Below are 23,094 nucleotides of genomic sequence, written 5' to 3'. Positions count from 1 at the left end.
AATTATAGGAGGAATAGCGTTTCAAAGAAATTCATCGATCATTCATTTTTGTTTACCATTGCAACACCGACATTTAAAAAAGACTGTACGTGTATACACGCAACGGAAGGAAACATTATTGCTTAATACGTTTGTGACTGACTGCCTACAAAAAATCGGGCTGAAAAATCTAATAGATGGTGAGGCGGACAAGATTTATTTCTGTAGACAGTAAAAAACCCAATACCTAAATCTGTGGAGAGAGCTTATATAGGCTATGCCTGCTGCCCAATCCATTTCTGTTTCAGTGCATAATAAAATATGTTCCAATCTTAAAAAAAAACTAATAAATGATTTATTTTCTCAAGAATCATACTGTAAGAGACATAAACACAAGACAGGTCCGTACCAACGTTTATCCAAAAAAAATTGACAAGAAAGGAAAAATTATAAACTTCCATAACTAGAGAGGATTTGGGATTTTTCTCTAATTTTTGGCAATTCTTTTAACTCATTTACTTGGCACACTTCCATGCTACAAAATTTGAAGGGGGGGGGGGGTTACTACGTTTTAAAGATATAGAATCTAAAGCTAAAGGCTATTTTACAACAAAAGGAGCTTCCCCCTCAATGACCCTCTAGTACTACGGGCCTACAAGAAATGATGACCAAGATAATTGAATTCAATATATATTGTCAAATTTCACAAAGTCAAACTCTTCAAAATTATCAATCTCGCCTTTTACCGTCAAGCAATTTTAAAAAGCCTAGTATGTACCTTAATGTTTACTATTGATATTTGTTTCTGTTTCATTTTTAACACTTTACCTTTTACGTTTGAGCGAATGTCGACTCAATCATCACTAGTGATGCAAAAACAAACTAAACAGCTTCTTAATTATAGAACTCTTAATTGAAAAGACCCATGACCAAAGGAGTGCTATAACTTTGAGATTCAATGAAATATTAGCAAAATAGCAGGAGTTACGGAAAGAGGGTGATTTTTAAGTGGTTAAGAAGCAATATCTACTCAATACGTATAAAGAAGAAATGTACTAGCGTGTACGTCAAAACTACGGAGGAGTAGCAGATTGACAAAAGCAAACTATTAACACACAAATAGACGGACGCACTAAGAACACTTAAATACAAATGCTACTGCGTTCTCGGACTAGAAGACCAAAAAAATAACTAAGTATTTGAAAATAAGACATACGTGATTTATCATCCCAGCATCAAACGAATTGTCTTTGTATGGAAATTCAGGTAGAACTGCTTGTTTAAATGATAAATGCGTCCTAGGCGATGTTGTTGCTAACTTCGCTTTAGCCTTATAAAGCATTCCCTCACTGGCATCCATCAATGAGTGGCTTTTTGGCTCAAACTGAAGGAAATATTCAGAGTAGTTTCCTGTCCCACAGCCAATGTCAATAATATCCATATCCTATATTCAAATAAACTTTAAATTAATTACCCCAATATATTGTTTATAAATCAGAAGTCTCTAATACTGAGCTTTGATTGGATAACAATTATAAAGAATAGCACAAAAGTTACTCTTGGACTTGCACTACCTATTTTGTTCCCACCTTCAATACTGATATATTCATGAATGTCTTGATAATTTTTGAACATAATAATATAGGGTTATTGAAGTTATATTAGTGATTATTGACAGGAGTTGGCTGCACAAATGCATGACCTTGCGAGTGCATCTGTGCAGCCAATTGACAACATAACAATAGCTCCCATTGGTTTATATTAATTATTTCAATTAAAATACTCAGAATTAGTGAGAAATATTTCAGTATCATTATTCAAATCAAAACTTTCCAATATACTTGTTTAATATCATAACTTCCAATGACCCTGCCAATCGGTATGATTTACTTATTGTGGTTTTTATTGAGGTTAATACGTACTAAATTAACAAATAATAATTTCAATTTTGTGTGAAAATAGACAAATCTTACCTATCTGCCACTACTTTTCATAAATATTGCCTTTGAGCGGTTAACCAGTCGACATCTTTTTGTTTACAACGGGCGTTCGCAAGTATTCGTAATGTTTTGGGACATACTCGCTTACATAATGCATTAACTCAGCGTTCAATAAAAATGCCAAGATACTTAACGCTAAAATTCTCTAGACTTTTAGTAGTTTTTAGTATAGAATATTTATTACCTATATAATGAGTCTTTTTATTCTATCTAGAGTGTGATCGCATGAAAAAAATCATTTTTTCTGATTTTTTTAAAATTATCCTAGTATAGCAATCATTGCAAATCATTTAATTAAAATTAAATATTTACATTTGCAAATTGCTTATTAATAAGATTTAAATCTTTAACATTTTTTTTTTCCTACTGAGATATTGTTTTCATTACTGAGAAGTTTAAGACAACCATTGGGGTATTGAAAAAATGTTCACCATTAAAATAAGCTAAAGAATGTGATTTAAAACTCTCACATTATTTATCAGGATTGATTTAAGTCCAAATCTTTTATAACCGAATCCTTCGAAAATATAAGGATAGACAAAATTGTTGGATGAAAATTAAATCAAATTAAATACTATGGAATATGCTATTTATCTTTCACATTTCTTTCATATTTGGATGTTTTACCCAGTAAAGACGAAAATGGCCAGATAACAACTTAACTAAACGACAAAAGAGATGGCTTGAATTTTTCTATCGTCGCCTTTCCTTATTTGTGAGAGGAATACTCTGAGTCCAGATGTTCAGCTACCTCTAGAGTTGTCGATGTAATTTTTTTTCCATAGCTTGTTTAGGATTATAGGTTTACAATTTTTTAAAAAGATATATTTTGAATTTGTCAATAACCTTTCTCTTAAATTATTACATCGAGAAAATAATCTTGCCTCAGCAGCCTTTCCAGTGAAGTTTTCCATCAGACTTTTTATATTGTGTGCATCTGGAGCTTTTCTCACGGAGTCGTAAGATCTGGACACCTCGTTATAATCCGTCATGGTGCTCATTTTGTAATGGTCAATAAAATATCTCTATAAAGAAAACCAGGTTTTTTCCACATGAATATATATATATATATATATATATATATATATATATATATATATATATATATATATATATATATATATATATATATATATATATATATATATATATATATATAAAGTGCCTGCCTCAATTTAGAAATTCTTTGCACGTAGAGCATGCTTTTGCATATCGAATATCGAGGCATAAACTCCAAATGCAGGTGAAAATGATATATTGCTACATAAATAAGGGAAATTGAAGAAATATGAATATAACGACTGATGTTTTTTTTCAGTTTTTCTTTCAAATTGTTAGACTATTATTTCCTCACTGAATAGTCTACAATTTTTTTCAGTTCCCTACCAAAAAATACTATAGTTTACAATAGTTAAGCAAAGTATCAAGGTTTTTACTATAGTAAATCAAAGTTTCAAAGTTTATGCAATAGTTAATCAAAGCTCCAAAGTTATTATTTTAGTAAATCAAAGTTTCTAAGTTTTTAATATAGTGAATCAAAGATCCAAAGTTTTTACTCAAAGTTCCAAAGTTTTTACTATAGTTAATCAAAGTTCCAAAGTTTTTACTATAGTAAGTCTAAGTTCCATCTGGTGTGTTCAGTTTGTTAAACTCTGCATACATAACTGAGTATGGACTGACAATACTGGTGAGTTGATTTTGCTTTCTCACATTTCTAATCTGAATTTTTAAGATTATGTCTTTAATGTTTTTCATCAATACACAACAAAATTTCTACTTTTCTTCAGTATTAAGGATAAAGTTTCTTTGTAATGGTGCAAGGATATGTCAATCAAACGCGTCCGGAAATTCGTAGTTTCTAAAGTTTTTTTTTTTTTTTAGATTTCCGTGTGAAATGCTATAGCAACATATACAAATATAAATACAATTTATCATTGAGTCAAATGCTGACTGACGTTTGTCATACTAATTGTTAGGCCATTATTTACACACTGAATTGTCGACGGATTTTTCCGTTATTTCCCGATCATGACAAGGAGCACACGACGGGTGTGACCGGTCGGCAGGGGATGCTCACTCCTCTATGGCACCTGATCCCACCTCTGATGTTTGGAGGTCCGTGTTTGCTCTCCTCTTATTTTGTATTGTATAATGGACTTTTGAGCTTGAATGCTGTTCGTTATCTCCATATATTTCATACATTACCGACCAGACCCAACCTAACATGCCAGTTTGTCATTAGATTAAATAAAACATTGTAGAAGCAAAGCATGTTATTGTACAGTGTGAAACTATCATTAAAATTATTTTTAAAAATATATTTATATTTTAATTATTCAGGTAGCGCGTTAATATTACATATTTATTTTCTTAATTTTTTATTTTTTAAAATCCACGGATTTTTTCGTTATTTCCCGATCATGACAAGGAGCACACGGCGGGTGTGACTGGTCGGCAGGGGATGCTCACTCCTCCATGGCACCTGATCCCACCTCTGATGTTTGGAGGTTCGTGTAGGCTCTGCTCGTATTTTGTATTGTTTAATGGACTTTTGAGCTTGAATACTGTTCGTTATCTCCATATATTTCATCCATTAATATACATTGCGTAAATTAATGTATAAAAGAAAAAAAGACAATAATGGTTATTACAATTGTTACTTTATTTTAAAAAAAAAATAATAATAAATAAAAAGAAAAAAAAAAAACTAGTCGTGTACATCGAATATTGTTTTGCACTTGAGCATGAGAAGTTCACGTACATTGTACCTTGTATATCAACATTAGTAAACTGAACTTAAAAAAATACGTTAATATTTAATTTTGACACTGAAATAATAATTTCAAAGTGAAGCCAGGGTCATCACGTGTCGGTAATCATCCACCTGTTTTTTTACTGACACTTGCTAGCTGGATATATACTGTCTCCATGGTCAAGGTATACCTGAGTATATACCCCCTCCCTACATTCGAACTTTCCATAAACCTTCCAACCCCTAAAGTTACCCCGTCTGGGCACGTTATCAATGAGAAATCCAATTTAATTTTTTTTTATTTTTGAAAAATTAGTCGTCACAGTTCTTAGGTACGTTGTATGGAGAGTACATATTCATTAATTTGCTGCCACCTGAATGCTGAAAGAAACGTGAACAACATCATGGCGCAGAGACCGAAGGGATCAATTTCAGGAACGGTAAAATAGTTTTACAAGAGAGAGAGAGAGGCACTGTAGATTATTTGAAATGAAAATTGCTACACCCAAAATTTCTGAAATCTGACCCGTAACGGACCCCGAGCAAACATAGAAAGCGAACCCTGGGTGCGCTTTGGGTTCGCTCTGGTGTTAGGTTGTGTCTGGTCGTACTGTAAGTCATGATATAATACAGAAAATTTGAGAAAATAATAACTTCAAATCTGTATCTCTGCCCCTTGAAATCAATCCATTCGTATTCTGAATTTATCTTAGCGTGAAGAAATTTTATCAGGTCTATCGTTTTTTGCGTTTATTGGGTTATGCGTATTAGTTATCCTATCGTATCCTGTAAAGAATAATGATGCGGGTACTGTGACTTGTTTCTTGGAGATAAAATTATCAACAAATCTTATTTTTCATATTTATTATCTTTTTTATTAAAAATTTCAAATGTTTATTTTACTCTTATTAGCATGTTTTAATATATACTGCATTTATATTGTACATTTAATAATATAAAGTTTAACATAAACATCAAGACCCTAAAGCACCATATAAAGCAGTTTTTACTATTTCTCTGGGAAAATAAGGGGAAATAATCAACATTTTATATTGTTCCTTAAATGCATAAATCATATTTCATAACAAATGTTTAAAAGATCCATAAAAACGGTGTAGCATTCCTCCTTAACTGTTTAACAAATAGTATGCTAAGCCTTTTTTTTTCGATACCCGTCGTTGGACACAAGAAGAAATTTTACATAGATATATGTTTCGCTATAGTACGAGGGAAACAAAAATCTGATTTGGATGAAGACCTTAAAAGGTTCACAGCATAATTGTTACTGAAATTGATCCTCTTAAAATTTTTAAAAGATCTACAGATATAACCAATGTTAAGTTATATTAAGATACTTACATTAAAAAAAAATCAAAGGGCATTTTTATGCTATGTTGAAGCAGTCTTATAAATGTTACTAAGTTATAAAATTTTTATCAAAAAATGGAAACAAATGCTGTATAAATTGGACTCTGAAGAAAAAGTTTTCATAGACAACGCTGAAATTTTTGATTCATTTTATCAAGACTTGTGAAACAGAATAATATATGGCAAGAAATTTATTTAAAAAATTAGATATATTTTAAAGTTTAATTATTTTAATTTATTCAGAGATATATCTGATTGAAAACTTAATGTAAATCTTTTTGTGCAGAGTTTAAAAGGACAAGTGCACTTAAGCAATGCTTTATGGGCCCTTTTCAGTGTCGTATTACTTTAGAATATATAATGAAATTGTTCTCTTCTGGTAATAGTTAAACACAAGAGGATATTTCTAATTAAAATCACGTTAAAACATCACCCAAATCAGCATGGATTTGAAACAAATAAAGATTTTAAAATGCCTATAGACACCCCAAATCCGGAAAAGTCGTACCGAACCTATTTTGAGTTTCGTTTATTTAAATCAAGGGGAGGAGACATTTAAATCGGACACTTGAACAATTTGATGGTGGATCACTGACGGGTGCGTTTTCCGAATGATACTTCTTGAGCTATTTTATCTGAGAAAAAAAAAATATGAAATAATGCAATAAGTATTAACATTAGTTCCTTTAAATTTTAAAATGAAAAAAAGTGTATTTAGGTGGCTTTCAATACCGGTACCATTGTCATGCATGAATGTTAAAAATGTTTGACGCTTTTATGTATGATGACATCATGGACATTTTAACGACAGTAAACTCTCCTAACCCTCCCGTGTTCCTAAAACCAAATACATACAAACGTCTCTATGCGGCACGACTTTGATATAATGATACAAAACGTGGCTATCTTTTACAGTGAGCCCCTTTGACGAATGTTTACTTGGGTAGAACTCACGTGACTACCGGTATTTTAGATAATTTATTCCACGGGTGGGTTCAACATAGGTCATACAGCTAAATAGCTCTTGCTTGCTATAGGAAAAACATTGAACTTTTCATACATTTTTAATATTTTAAGTACAAGCCTAATCTTGTACAAATTTCCTACTTTCACACAAGTTTTATAAATGTATAATGCGTTTTTTGTCATTCGCACAAGTTTGTACGACGTTAGGCTGACAGTAAACAAAAGCTTTGAAATGAATGACCGTCCTCGATTTACTATAGAAAATCACGAATGTCGGATGACCCCTACCACATTGTATGGCTTTGCTCTTTGTATATTCATCAATTTCAGCAATAAAATTTGTTGAATCTTATGGTTTAGATATCAATTAATGATCCTAAATTTGCTTTAAACCTCCTGTTTTCAATACAAAAGTACTATGTTTCATTAAACCCATTCACAAACCGAATTTTTGTACAATAATTATGCAGGTCCCAGAGGAGTTTTTTTTCTTCTAAAACTTACTTTTCTTTCCTTGTTTGAGAAAGGGGTCATGAATTTTACAATTTTGGTAAAGTACTAGTTGCTTGTTACAATCATGTCAACTGTTTCACTTTTTGATGTCCAGGAGTAAGATTGAAGATTTTTTTTAATTGCTTAAATTTTGTTGGTTTTATCCCCATCCTACAGGCCCCAGAAAGAGGGGATCATGAAACTAATCAATTGTGTTCCCCTTTACAAATAGATGCCACAAGCTAAAATTGGCTGAACTTTGTTCAGTGTTGTCAGCGAAGAAGCTTAAATTGTTCAAATGTTAACACACGACACACTACGGACGAATGACGACGACGCACGACGACACCTGATACGTGAAATGCAAGAGAAAAACGACTCTGAGCGAGAAAAGAATCCTTTTAGTGTAAAACAATCGACAAGAGACTCTATCGACAAGAGATTGCACCAGACTTTACAGCCAGGTGTTATTCATGGACAGGTTGTGATACATTTATATGTTCGGTTTGATATTCAGATGAAAAAAATGCGCAAATGAAATTGAAAAAATTCGGTAACTTAAAAAAAGTTGTCAGGGTTATTTGGAGTAGCTTCTCTTTACATTTACGAACCTTAAAATATCAGCTTACAGGGGGAGATTCAAAGTACATAAATAACGAAAAAGTAATAATACAACTGGTAAGTCATTTTTGTGTTATTGTTAGAAATAGTTGATAATGACACGACGTTGTTTGTTCGTTATGTATTGCTCCGCGTGTGAATATTGAGGTCAGAATATTGTTAATCTATATGTTGAGCCGTCATTCGTTCTCATGTTGAATCTCATCATTGAAAGATAAATATAAAATGATAAGAAACGAATCTTTTTTTCTTTGATCGAGGTATCAAAGAAATCATGGACGGAAAACTTTTCCAGCAATGCGCTATGCATTGACTTCTTTTAAATTAGAAGTGTTTCTTTCCTTTGAACAGATCAATTTCTTCATGCCAGAATAACTTGTGCCAAATGTGGAGAAAATTGCAAATTGGGTTTTGGGGAGCATTTGAGAATGGGAATACTTAACGGACAACAAGCGACGAAAGAGGACAGCTTGATTAGATAAGCTCACTTGAGTCTCTGAATAAAGCAAGCTTTAACCCTAAAATAATACACAAAAACAAAATAATACACATTAAACAAAATAATTCACACCAAACCAAAGAGTACATACTAAACAAGAAGAGTATACACTAATCATAATAGTACATACTTCAAAATTGCACAGACTAAACATAAAAGTGCATATGAATAATAACACTAAATAAAAAGTACACACGAAACACGATAATCCGCACTAAACATAATAGATATACTAAACACAATAGTGCACATTGAACAAAAGAGTACACATTAAACATAATAGTACACACTATATAAACAAAATACAGCAAAATAAACAAAACAGTTCACACTAACCAATATAGTCTCACTTAACAAAACAGTTTACACTTAACAAATAGCCGTCCGCGTGGCGAAGTGATAAGAACGTTTGCTCTACAGTCGAGGCGTTAGGTCTTGATCCCTACATGAATGTGATGGGTTCGAATCCACTGTTCGACCTGGAGACCGGTCCTTCAGATAAGACCGTTTAAAATGAGGTTCCGAGTCGTTGGCACGAAAAAGATCCCTCACTGCTCGGGGGCCAGATGTGCCGAGTACAGGTCTAATTTTGCAGCTCTCCAGCGGCAAGTGGTGGCATTTCATTATGAGTGAAAAATGTTCAAAGTGACGTTAAACAAACAAACAAAATAGTAAACACTAAACATAATATTGCTCACTAAACATAATAGTGCACACAAAACAAAATACTACATACTAGTACATACTTTGCAAAATAATACACACTAAACATAATAGTGCATATTGAATTAAATATTATACACTTAACATAATTGTACACAATAAATAAATACTACATACTAAGCAGAACGGTTCACACTAAACAAAATACTACACACTAAACAAAGTAGTTACACTTTACAAAATAGTACACACTAATTAAAAAAGTGCACACTTAACAAAATACTTCACACAAAACAAAATAATACACACTAAACATAATAGTGCATATTGAATTAAATATTATACACTTAACATAATAGTTCACAATAAATAAATACTACATACTAAGCAGAACGCTTCACACTAAACAAAATACTACACACTAAACAAGGTAGTTACACTTTATAAAATAGTACACACTAATTAAAAAAGTGCACACTTAACAAAATACTTCACACGAAACAAAATAATACACACTAAACATAATAGTGCATATTGAATTAAATATTATACACTTAACATAATAGTTCACAATAAATAAATACTACATACTAAGCAGAACGCTTCACACTAAACAACATACTACACACTAAACAAAGTAGTTACACCTTACAAAATAGTACACACTAATTTAAAAAGTGCACACTTAACAAAATACTACACACGAAACAAAATAATACACACTAACATATATTCAGTATACACTAAACAAGATATTACACATTAAAAAATTGCATACTTAACCATATAATATATACTAAACATAATAGTACATGATTAACAAAACTGTACACACTAAACAAAATAGTACACACTAAGCAAAAGAGTGCATGCTTAACACAAAAGTACGGACTAAAAACTGGTACACAATAAACAAAGTAGTACACACTAAACACAATGGAACACACTAAACATCAATTTTCTTACAAAGAAACCTTTCCGAAAGCATTTGCAACATTCTAGCGAGGCGCTTTAAAAAAAATCCAACAAAAATAAATTAACAAAAAGAAGAAAAACCAAAACCCTAAATCAAGAAGATGTAAACATATATTACATTTTCTTATCACATCGAATTTAACGATAAATTCAAAGGAAATGGTAAGCAACAACAATAGAAATTTTAAGAGGATGATTACTTATCTTTCTTTCATCATGCTAACTACTAAGTTTTAACTTACCAGATTTTAAAACTCTTTGATTTCTTTTAAATGTTTTCTATGTATGTCTATACTTTAAACCTTTTCAACTGAAGATTACTTCAGTCTCTGAAACTGATCAAATATATTTTATATCTACACCTTATTATATAGTTAATAGATAGTCTATAATAAAAAAAAAAACTACTAAAAATCTAGAGAATATTAGCATTCAATATCTTGGCGTTTTATTGAACGCTGAGTTTGTATTATAAATGAGCATACCCGAAACATTCCTAATACGAGCGTTCAATATCGAACGCCCCGCTGTAAACAGAAAATGTCGTCTGGGCAAATTTATGATAGGTAGTGGCAGCTAGGTAAGATGTGTTTATTTTCATACAAAATTGAAATTATTAATCAATAATTTAGCACATATTAGCCCCCATAAAACCTCAGTAAGCAAAGCATAACGCTTGGTAGGGTAGTTGGAATGATGCGATATTGAACGCTTTCAGGACAGACTTTAATTTAAATACCGATAATGAAAAGTTCTTACTAATTTGAGTTATTTAATTGAAATAATTAAAATAAATCAATGGAAGATGTTTTACCTATATAATAAAGGAGTTATTGAACTTATATTGGTAAATATTGACACTCGTTAGCTGTACAAATGCACTCGAATTAAGAATTTTATTTTATTTCTACAGTTATCGTCATTTTCACGCTTCCCCTTAGTCACGGCTGATGTAGCTGCCATCTTGCAAAGCCAATCAGAATCGCTGAAAAATTGTCCGCCATTATTCATTACATAAGTTTAAAACACGGAAAAACAGGTGTTTGCATTGCATAAACTGATATTTAGGCGTGTCATGTGGGAGACGGAAAACGACTGTCTGTTAAAAATAAGATATTTGGGTATATTAATGTCAAAATCAGTGATAATGTAAGTGGTTTACAATCTTTGAACAATCTTTGAACGACTGCTCAAACTATGACTGGGTAAATTAAAAAAAAAAACTCTCGATAAATTAGAATGCTGCAAATATATTGTGGGTAGTTTTTTTCTGAGCTTTATCTTTGAAACTATTAGTGATTGTATATAATTTTATCAATGTAAACAGGGACCTATATACTAACAGTTAGTATATAGGTCCCTGATGTAAATTAACTGTAGCTTTTGTGGGTCATGAAATACTGACTGTATACACATAAAAACCAAGATCCAGTTCCATCAGGTGGGTCACGTATCAAGAAAGACAGACTACTGTGTTATTATCAAGATGAGTTGTAAGGATACTGATATCAAAAAAAGTCTCTGATATTAAGAACTTAGTTACAAAGCCAGGATTTTCATGCAAGTGAAGATATCAATATAAGTACATAACTGTGAAATCATAATACTATATTAAGCTCATAATAGAATGAAAGAGAAATGGTCATTTATGTACTATACATAATTATTTAGTCTTTGTGAAAACACCGAGGATGCATTACTTATATTTAAATAAATTGTTGCATGCGATTAGGATCAATGGTGAAGAGGAAGCAGAAAAGAATCTGCAACAACGTGTCAGTATGTATGTACAATAGGGGCATCACCACAATGTAGTTGTCCAGATAGATAATTATAAGTAATTAACCAATGATTAAGGGACAGGGAATTTAAAAAATAAAAGATAGAGTAGCATCAAAATCTCTTATGCCACTTATTCTTGACATCGTTGGTTTTTTTAATGCAGTTAAAGACCAGGTTAATCAATGCTACTTAAATCTCTTTCTAATTCAATAAGAAATCACCACCTTTTAGATAATGTAAATAAAATTTACTGTAATTTATTTGTATTATACTCATAGATCCTTAGAAAATCTCTGATTTTTTAAACAATCTTTGGAGTTACCAAAATCAGCAGTACAATTTGCAGAACTACAACAACAACAACAGAGAGAACCTTTATTCAACAAAACAGCCTAAGTCTTCTACAACTCCACGTATCAGCAGAAGAAAAACAAGACCCTCTTGCCATTGAGAAAACAACAAAAAGAAAAAAAATAACAGGGTTGTATGCGAGTTATTTATTTACCAACTTGAAACATTAAAATTTATTAGATTTTTTGACACCAGAACAAAGTCCCCATTTGTATAAAAAGGGAAAAACAGATAACAAAAAATGTCTCGGTCAACATTGATATATTTCTGGTAAATATCAAAGCGTGGCAGCGTATTAGTCCAAATTAAAACTGATGAGGCTAAGGCACATTTGGGATTAAAGGAATAAGCATAAATATATGGTATGTCAGTGATTAATTATGTGCCTGTGTTGACCTTATACGTATGTTATCTAAAAGATAAATAATTCCTTTATTGACTTCTCTGACTTTAGGAGTAGCAGACTTTTCACTTAACTCTGGAACTCTTAAAGCATAATACATGTTTATTTATGTAATCTTATGGTATTGTAAGAGTGATGAATTTATTAATTGATTTCTAATCAATTAATAAATATCAAAATGTCTTGTATTCTATTTGTATAATTATATTTTATTTCGGGTCATTAAATAAGTTTAATGGTCACTCAGGTGTAACATGCAGTGCTACCCTGTTATTTGCTTTAAGGGTCATAATTAAGGTTCAGGCCAAAGTCCTATAAGTTCTTTGTTTCTATTGGGTTTTAGTTTTGTGTTCTTGTGTTTTATTGGTTTGTCAAATTCCCTCCAACTATTCTTGGTTTTTCTGGTCACTCTTTGTCCAGATATTTTGCAGAGAGGTCTTGTAGATTTTGTATCTGACAATTTGACTGAATGTGACAATATCTTCATCTTATGGTAAGCTAATATTTATTTACTAATTTTAACATATCTATAATATATTTCAAATAATTGTGAAACCTGTAATTTTGGCAATATTAATTTCCATAGCACTTTTGCACAGTAAGAAAGATATTTGGAATTAGCTATTAGCATTAAAGCTAGTGTATTTTATGGTTCGGAAAATATGTACATATATGTTCCATGATAAGAGAATTATATAAAGTCTATGATAATTTATAGTTATCATCTGGACTCCCAGCCATATATGATAAACCATGTAAATATGATGCAGGAGCTTGCCTATTCCCTCAGAATGGTATGCTATTGTTTTTATGATCTATTGTTTATTTACAAAAGGTATATAATGTTTATAAAGATATTATAAGCTTTAATATTTATATATATTTATATATATTTTGTTGTAAAGTATTTTTTAAGTGTATGCACAAAATGTAATTCATAGGGAGTCTTTGATTATATTGAATGCAAGAGTTATCTCCCTTTATGCAGTATTGTATGTAATATTGGATTGTGCATTAATGATTTTATGATATTCTCAATATTGTTGTTATATATTTCAGGGCAATAATTTTGTTTATCTGTAAAATAAGCAACAGTACACGAACCCTAACAGGAGTTTGAGTTGTATGCAATTCTATCATATACAGAAACCCTGTTACAGTATTCACAATGTGTTGAATACAGTATATAGGTTTTTAGTTCATAAAAGTGATGAATAACATTTTTGAATGATAGCACTGTCGCTGATGAGAGTACTGGTATAAGTAAGTGATTTGTATAGTGACATGTGACAATACAATGAGAAACATTTGAAACAAATTAAATATTCAAACACTATGCCCTATACATGTATGTCACTTCTAGGGGCATGTAATAGAAAAAAATAGTACTTTCTAAATTTGACATAAACAAGTATATTATTATTATTATTATGAAATGTACAGTATCAACAAACGTTTCTCTATGTTTGTACTTTGTCTTTATTTCTTTTGCACATCTTGTATCTTTTAATATTATATTTTCATGTACATGTAAAATAGTTATATCTGATTCGTCGAGAAACATTTGTTAAAAAACACTATTACCCGCTGAATAATGAAGCCACGCCCTCCAGCATAGCAACAGTCAACATTGCTGACGACGGGTGTTATTCCAAAAAATATTGACTGCGCAAAATTTATGCGCGCAAGGTTCACTGTAATGTGTATTTGTATAAAACATTCAGTATGATATAATAAATACTGCATGTAGTTGAGTGTAACATTGAAAATTTTCACCCCTCAAAAACCATTGTAAACCTCGGCTGCGCCTCGGTTGACAATGGTTTTCTTGGGGTGAAAATTTTCAATGTTACACTCAGGTACGTGCATTATTTGTATAAGGGTATCTTTAGATTTATGTCATTGATTGATAATGAATTGATTTAGATTCTTCTTGGAATGTGCCACATGCACTTGAGGAAGACTGAATGAATGCTTCGTCTGCAAGGACATCCTTTAAGCCTAACAGTTTGAACTGCTTATTATAATTCATTAATTAATTATGTGAACATTTTTCTTAATCCATCAAATTTGTATGTCACTTTTAGTTTTAGGACAGGTGTTGTACATTGACTGTTTTGACGATTAAACAGTCTTTCACAAAGTAATTTCCACTTATGATACTCTAGAACCATTACAAATTTTAAAAAATATGTATCACAAAATCCATGCTTAGGGTCATAAACTGAGAACAGGCCCAGGCAAAAATTTAAATTTGGAATTAATATCTACATTTTTATTTCATATGACTAAAAGCTTGCAAGTTTATTAAGTACTGTATTAAGTTACAGTAATAAACACAGGAGGATTTTTTTTTAAGTATGTTAAAATTTATACGTATTTGAAATTTTTACTCAAGTTTGTTCCCATTTTATGGTCTTACATGTAAGACAAGCAAAATTAAATAAATAAATAAAATTAGATTGTCCAAACCAAAATTATTTGGGTTGGGGGGGGATGTTGAATGAGATACAACTTGTCTCAGAATTTTTTTGACATAAAAAATAATTTGTCCAAACAAGCGGATAGGGTTCAAGGTCATTTTTTCTTACCATATATGTTAAACAATTTGAAAATTCCAAGGGGTGGGGGTCAAACTCTCTTCTAGATCAGCGCTAGCATAAGCAACCAATCCGAATAAATGAACTCTAATAGCTTGTATCTCATTTTCTATTTAAAATCTAGTCATTAACGATGAATATCGGCGGGAAATCTCGGCGATAGAGGTTGCAGTACTAAAAAAATAGCAAACTAAAATTGTTAATTGTATTGTAAACTATACAAATTAAGAATGTTTCCTGATCTACTTTGCAAAACAGTTGAGTGTCCGTGACAATTACGACTGACCTTAAAGTCAGCTGCAGTACGGCATAACTTCCTTCCCGTTTCTACTTACTACGATTTTATGTTTGAAGCCTCTATGAAATATATCAGAGCTTTTGACAAACATTTCTGTTAAGAAATTGATTGAAAAGTTTTCTATGTGATTCTATAAATCACGGCCATCTTTTTACATTAGTTTGTCGGAGTCTGCAACAACGTTGCCATCGATGGGCTGAGCGTGGATACATGAATTGCGTACTATGACGTCATATTATATAGGCAAGTTAGAATATCACTTACCTTGAATGAATTAATTCCACTTGTATATAGAACATAAAGCAGATTTAATAAGCAATCCTGTTTTAAGTATTCAGGGTTTGAACACTGAAAGATCAACGGCGGGCTTGACAGGTCGACAAGGGATATTAACTCCTCTTAGGCCCCTGATTCCAGGTCTGCGTTTTCAGGATCTTGGTTTTTTTTCCGTACTTATGATTCGTATCCTTTACTGACTTTGTAACAATGATCAATGTTCCTTAACTTTAAATTTACTTCGAAGTGACAATGAAGAAATAAGTGACCGCTGCATGAAAGATGAAATCCAATGATCAGAAAGTGACCAAATCCTGAACGCTTAAAACAAATCCGGCTTCTTCATCCGGGTTTATTTTCTATATACAAGAGATCTAGAAGTAAAAATTGAATTCGTTCAACCTAGAAGAGGATATATAGTTATATAAGCATTCACTGGTGAGTTTTGTTGCGTTTCATGTTTTTGTATTATATTCTTTTTAACTTGTAATAGAAAACTTACATGTACTTTAGTTTCAGTATTTTTTTCGTAAACTGAAAACAGGCCAAGGCAAAAGTTTAATTTTGGAATTAATATCTGCATTTTTATTTTATATGACTAAAAGCTTGCAAGTTTATTAAGTACTGTATTAAGTTACATGTATAAACACAGGAGGATTTTTTTTTTTGAATTATGTGAAAAGTTATACTTATTTGAAATTTTTACTCAAGTTAATTCTCAGTTTATGGTTTTACATGTAAGACAAGCAAAAATAATTAAATAAATAAAATTGGATTATCTAAACCAATTTATTGGGGCTGGGGGGGGGGGGGGGGGTGTTAAATGAGATACAACTTGTCTCAGAAATTGTTTGACATAAAAAAATAATTGTCCAAACAGGCGGATAGGGTTCAAGGTCATTTTTTGTTACCATATATGTTTAACAATTCTGAAAATTCCAAGGGGTGGGGGGTTCTAACTATCTCCTAGATCAGCCATAGCATAAGCAACCAATCCGAATAAATGAACTCTAATAGCTTGCATCTCATTTTCTATTTAAAATCTAGTCAATAACGATGAATATCGGGGGAAAATGTCGGCGATTGAGGTTGCAGTACTAAAAATATAGCAAACTAAAACTGTTAATTTTATTGTAAACAATAAAAATTTACAATGTTTCCTGATCTACTCTGCAAAACAGTTGAGTGTCCGTGACAATTACAACTGACCTTAAAGTCTGCTGCAGTACGGATCTAGCGGTTAAATTTTTCTTCCTTCCCGTTTCTATTTACTACAATTTTATGTTTAAAACCTCTCTGAAACATATCAGACCTTTTAATAAACATTTCTGATTGAAACTTTTTTATGCGATTCTATAAATCGCAGTCTTGTTTTAACGTTAATTTGTCGGAGTCTGCAACAACGTGACTTTCGGTGCCACTGAGCATGGATACATGAACTGCGTACTATGACGTCATATTATATATATATATATATATATATATATATATATATATATATATATATATATATATATATATATATATATATATATATATATATATATATATATATATATAGGGAAGTTAGAATATCACTTACCTTGAATGAATAATTTTCTTCACTTATATAAAGAACATAAAGCGGATTTAATAAGCAATCCTGTTTTAAGTGTTCAGGGTTTGAACACTGAATGATCAACGGCGGGCTTGACAGGTCGACAAGGGATATTTACTCCTCTTAGGCTCCTGATCCCAGGTCTGTGTTTTCAGGATCTTCGGTTTTTTGTTTTGTTTTGTTTTGTTTTTTTTTTTTTTTTTTTTTGTTTTGTTTTTTTTTTTTTTTTTTGCTTTTTTTTTTTGTTTTTTGTTTTTCCCCCGTACTTATGATTCGTATCCTTTACTGACTTTTTAACAATGATCAATGTTCCTTAACTTTAAATTTACTTCGAAGTGACAATGAAGAAATAAGTGACCGCTGAATGAAAGATGAAATCCAATGATCAGAAAGTGACCAAATCCTGAACTCTTTAAACAAATCCGGCTTCTTCATCCGGGTTTATTTTCTATATACAAGAGATCTAGAAGTAAAAATTGAATTCGTTCAACCTAGAAGAGGATATATAGTTATATAAGCATTTACTGGTGAGTTTTGCTGTGTTTCATGTTTTTGTATTATATTTTTTTACACGTAATGGAAAACTTACATGTACTTTAGTTTCAATATTTACAATTAACAGAGGTAAATGAGAGCAAGTGATGAAATTAATTATTTTCATCAATTATGTTTAATAATAAAATGCATTTCAGAAAGAATTATAAAGACCAGATAACTTGAATTGCATTATGAAAGATTGTTAGTATTTATCTCGAAAATATTTTTGTAATTTGTGTAATAAGCAGCACCAGAAAACTTGACAAATTTCATTTGCTTTAATATAAAATTCGGCTTACTAAAGTAGATTAGAAAATAAGCAATTTTTTTTGGAGTTTCCTTTATTTAATCATTTTTTTAAATATTACTTTATATCTTTTCTTTTTCTTTTTTTTTTTTTTTTTTTTTTTTTTTTCTTTTGAGCCAGTTCCTATCTAGAATGTTGAAATTCTTTCGGGATTCGGACTCCTTGTAAAAACTAGAGGTTCAAGGGCCTTAACGGTAGACTGAATACAAAACAATTCTACAAAGGATCCATATTAGTTTGATAAAATAAAATATGCAATTACTGACGTTTTTTGAGGTCAATACGGTGTTTAGCCAGCTAAAATATTCACCGAGTCTAAAGGCCAATATAAATATTGTACTTCGAGGATGCCTCAGTCTCAATCATCCTATTGACTGAAAAGACAGCAATAAATCTTTTATTTTATTATTCAATTATTAATTGATACATACTCGTTTAGCAAACAATGATTGTTTTTATTCTCGGAAGTCCTAGCCAATCACAGTGAGAAAGCAGGGTTAAAACATTACCTTATCTATTTTTGGTGCCATGCAGAAAAAAATGTCACGAGGGTACATTTAACATCCATTTCGAAAGGAAGGAGGCATGACTGAAAAATAACAACTTATTCCAAAAAATCTTTTACAAGCCAAAAAAGAGAAATATTACTCTATATTCCAAATCTCATTTCATGGTGTGTGTGTGGGGGGGGGGGGGTTAAAAAAAATTTTGAGTGTTTGAATTCTAGATCAGAAAGGTGGGGGCAACCAACATGCAACCTTACAATAATTTTTTTTAACTACCATACCTAATCTGGGTTCTTAAACTACATAAAAACCATTACAAACAAAGATACATAGCGGGTTCCAGTAAATGTTCTACCAATTAAGCCTATTTCTCTATTATTTGCTCCTCACTAAAATATTATCAGCAGTGAAGAAGAACTTTCAGGAAATTGTACAACAATGTATTCTGGAAGTGGTATTAATCAAATGTGGATCCTTTCAAGGTCATTGTATCGACCTTAAAATTTGCGAAATGTTAAAAGACTGTTGATATTGTTTCATCAACTTGTTTGTCAATAGCTTACCTCGTTTTAGAAATTGTTCGTACGTTGGGCATGCTCTTGCATATCGAATAAACTGGGAGACAAAAACCCCAAATGCATGTGATAATGGGTATATTGCTATATACCGGGTAAGTAAGAGTACTTTAAAAAACAAGAGGCCCATGGGCCACATCGCTCACCTGAGTAACTTTGGCCATGCTGTTCATTACCAGACTTCCCCCTTGTAATACCTAGTGTGGCCCCGCCCTACCCCCGGGGGCCATGATTTGAAAAATTTAGAATCTACACTACCCCAGGATGCTTCCACATAAGTTTCAGTTTTTCTGGCTCAGTGGTTCTTGAGAAGAAGATTTTTGAAGATTTTTCCTATATATTTCAATGTAAAACTTGTATTCCCTATTGTGGCCCCGCCCTACCCCCGGGGGTCATGATTTGAACAATTTAGAATTTACACTACCCCAGGATGCTTCCACATAAGTTTCAGTTTTTCTGGCTCAGTGGTTCTTGAGCAGAAGATTTTTGAAGATTTTTCCTATATATTTCAATGTAAAACTTGTATTCCCTATTGTGGGCCCGCCCTACCCCCGGGGGTCATGATTTTAACAATTTAAAATCTACACTATCCCAGCATGCTTCCACATAAGTTTTAGCTTTTCTGACCCAGTGGTTCTTGAGAAGAAGATTTTTAATGACCCCACCCTATTTTTGTCTTTTCTTGAGTATCTCCCCTTGTAAGGGGACTTGACCCTTGATTTTAACAATTTAAACTCACCTTTACCCAAGGATACTTTGTACCAAGATTGGTTAAAATTGGCCCAGTGGTTCTTGAAAAGAAGTTGAAAATGTGAAAAGTTTACAGACGGACGGACGGACGAACGACGGACAACTGGTGATCAGAAAAGCTCACTTGAGCTTTCAGCTCAGGTGAGCTAATAATGAACACTGAAACCTAATTTTATTTCTTATATGGAAGTAATATAATTAGTTCGCGAACTTTTTGATCACTCCTCGTATGCCCTTGCAAAAAAGCGATTTTATGAGGCATTTCAACACTTTTCACCGATAATTATTGAATAATGGCATTTAAAAAAAAGTTTCATATTTGTAAAAATGGTCTACCTAACATCTGTGAATAATATTTGATTTGATAATAGGATGGATTTTCTCACTGTGAAAAAATAACCTGATCTGCCTCTCACTGCACATAAAATGTGTCTCATTTTACCATGATGACGTCATGTCGACAAGATCGATGCGATCAGTGACTTGTTTAAAACTTTCTGTGTGGAATTTAACTAGCAATAAAAATGAATGTTGGGGTAGGTTTTGATTCAGTTCATTTACAGGAAATTAATTCATTTATTTTATGGTTTTGTGAGGAAAGGCTATTTTTGTGTGATGTCAAAGTAAACATTTCTCATATAATTAGGCTCCGCTTCCTTTATGCAGCTTTAACAGTGCTGCATTAGAATGCTGATTACTGGTTTTTATTTATAAATTTATTCGTCTACCTTCTTTGTAAAATGGAACGATGTGTTTGACTTGTAGAAAAAAAATAAATTTACATTTTTTTTCGGATTGGCCAATGAAGTAAAGTATATGGAGCTAATTAATAATCACAAATATCACATATGCAACAACTAACTATCACCACTTTATGCGATATGCACACGCTTAATAATGTCATGTTGATTGATACTGTCAAAATGTGTATGCATAGAGACGATATTTGTTGTAGAGTACTGTTTGTAGTACATAAAAGTAAGCCTTCAAAGAGATTATTTGTTTGGTCAAATAATTCCAAATGAGAACAAATCTATAAAGAAGTGTTTTTTATCATATATTTACATCCACTGAATATTGTTTCCTTTATTTCTTATGAAAACAATTGTCGTTTATCAGTCAGTAAACGCCATTAAGCAGGCCACCTGCATAGATTTCTTGAGCAAAGGCTCTTCAATTATGCATACAATAATATTCACATCTCTAATACAATATTTAACATATTTAAATTTACTTTAAATGTTCTTTAATACAGATATAAATATAAATAATAGAATGTCTTTCTTTGTTAGAACGGGAATTTACGTCGCAGCTATTGCAGAATTTTTTTTTGCAACAGCTGCGACATTAATACATAGTAACAACCAAATAAAGCATTTTATTCTTTAAACTAATGCACAAAATTATCCATTTAGTTAAAGTGATATATTTTTATGTAAAGTAGACATTTTTTTTTCTGTAAGTAGTCAAAATACACGTAACTTTTGTCGAAATCAGTCTATTAGTATTTCAGTATTTATAAATTTACTAATAGTTTGTTCATATATTAATTCTTTAAAATATTTAAAATCAGTTTAGTGAACTTGAATTAAAAGACACCACAGAGTCTGCCACATCATATTTTGATGTTTTACTGAATACAGACGAAAAGGGCCAATTTAGAACTAAATTGTATGACAAGCGAGATGTCTCAGCTTTTCCATCGTAAACTTTCCTATTTATGTAAATGGATATATGCCGAATACAGTTCTGTATGAAAAAATATCAAGACAGTTTAAGGCCCATGAGGGCCGAAAACTGTCTAATATTTTTTGTTAATCAAAATTGTATGAGGCATATATCGTACTTAAAACATTGCCCTTTAAATGACACTTTGATTTACCTGAGACAGTCGGATATTTTAACAAAAGACAAAAGTGTTAATTGCCAATGAAGCAATTCTTTCAAGAATGTATGTTTCAATAAAAACTCAGTAATTTTTTAATCAGCTACACATTTATGGGTATTTGAAGTTATTTAATTGTTTGAATTGGAGAGTAGGACTGAAATATCCTGAAGTGTATGCATATAGCTTAAAGCAGTTCATTGGATTATGATACAGATAGTCTAGTGAATGGAAAGGAAAAACTGATTGGAACTTGGATTTGAACTGAAAAACACACTGAAAATCTGATGCTGAAGGTATATTAATTTCTAATTAATAACATTGAGATTAAACTTCACAGGCCCGTAGCAACAATTTTTTTTAAAAAAAAAAAATGGGGGGGGGGGGGCTCCAAAACATAATCTGAAAATAAAAATAAAACGTAAACCGTCCAAATCCGAAAATTCTTTTCCAGGGGTGGGTTGGGGTTTGAGCCTTTTTCCTTACTTTTTGGTCCACTTTTGAAAAAAAATTCTGGAATTTGCCTATGCTTGACCTTACAGCAACAAAAAGTGGGGAGAGGGGAAGCATTTAAGTTAAGATTTACTATAGAAAAAAACTATACGGACCTGTGTTATTAAGGATTGCATGTGTAAGGATAATATTTTAATATAAGAACTCTTCTATGATTAAAATGACAGATTTACCAGCCGACTCTGCTGTATAAATATTCCTTAGTTTCTATTCAGAAAAGGAGAATTTCTGAATTTTACCACTGATTGACAACATCACAAAGTCAAACACGTTTATTGCAAGTTCAAAAAGTTCGTTTTTGAATCGTTTTATTTTATTCCTTCCTATTTCAGAATGTTTCTTTTTATTTTCTAATTAAATAATATTCTGTTGGGCTTTTTTTTAAAATATGCACACATA

General features: G+C 31.5%; 1 pseudogene; it reads right to left on the bottom strand.

Annotated features, from left to right (window-relative positions):
* Positions 1-16,073, bottom strand: part of LOC133203485 (uncharacterized) — a 58,021-nt pseudogene extending 41,948 nt beyond the window's left edge.
* Positions 16,074-23,094: the final 7,021 nt, after the last annotated feature.

Source organism: Saccostrea echinata, unplaced genomic scaffold, assembly GCF_033153115.1.
Source record: "Saccostrea echinata isolate AGI-Se365-2 ecotype Australia unplaced genomic scaffold, CSIRO_AGI_Sech_v1 ptg000051l, whole genome shotgun sequence".
Taxonomy (NCBI): Eukaryota; Metazoa; Mollusca; class Bivalvia; order Ostreida; family Ostreidae; genus Saccostrea; species Saccostrea echinata.
Note: the sequence above shows the minus strand (reverse complement) of the source record. Positions and strands in the feature narration are given on the sequence as shown.